The sequence below is a fragment of the Penaeus monodon genome, chromosome 30, assembly GCF_015228065.2.
Source record: "Penaeus monodon isolate SGIC_2016 chromosome 30, NSTDA_Pmon_1, whole genome shotgun sequence".
Taxonomy (NCBI): domain Eukaryota; kingdom Metazoa; phylum Arthropoda; class Malacostraca; order Decapoda; family Penaeidae; genus Penaeus; species Penaeus monodon.
Genome location: NC_051415.1, coordinates 37,362,121 through 37,362,504, shown reverse-complemented (window position 1 = coordinate 37,362,504; position 384 = coordinate 37,362,121). Strand labels below are relative to the sequence as shown.

General features: G+C 31.0%; 1 protein-coding gene across 1 annotated transcript in view; it reads left to right on the top strand.

Annotated features, from left to right (window-relative positions):
* The window catches only part of LOC119592773 (protein turtle homolog B-like), a 45,158-nt gene that overhangs the window by 41,988 nt on the left and 2,786 nt on the right, over window positions 1-384 (top strand). The window lies entirely within an intron of this gene.

The window sequence follows — 384 nt, the reverse complement described above, 5'->3', positions numbered from 1 at the left end:
GCTGCAACAAAGAAATTGTTGCATATAATACTTAATAACTTGATAGATTTTATATCCTTTATGATCATTCAGATTAATTATCATGAATAAAATTCTGCCAAAGAAAAAACATTTTTGTGCATAATTCTGTGTGTGATCATATTCCAGTTCATACTCTCATATACAAAGGAATAACTTGGTACTAGAACCCCTTTATGGGTATTTTGCATAGAATGGCTTTTCTTTTCATTTTATCTTCTGTGCTTGGTTTTTGCTTCGACGGAGATTTTGGGTTGCAGTTTGCATGAAGCACAATCCTATCTTTTTGGGGGCATGTGGCAAGGTTTTTATTCTCCTTTTTTAATTAATATTTACCTGGGAATAAGTAATGTAAAATTTTATCAA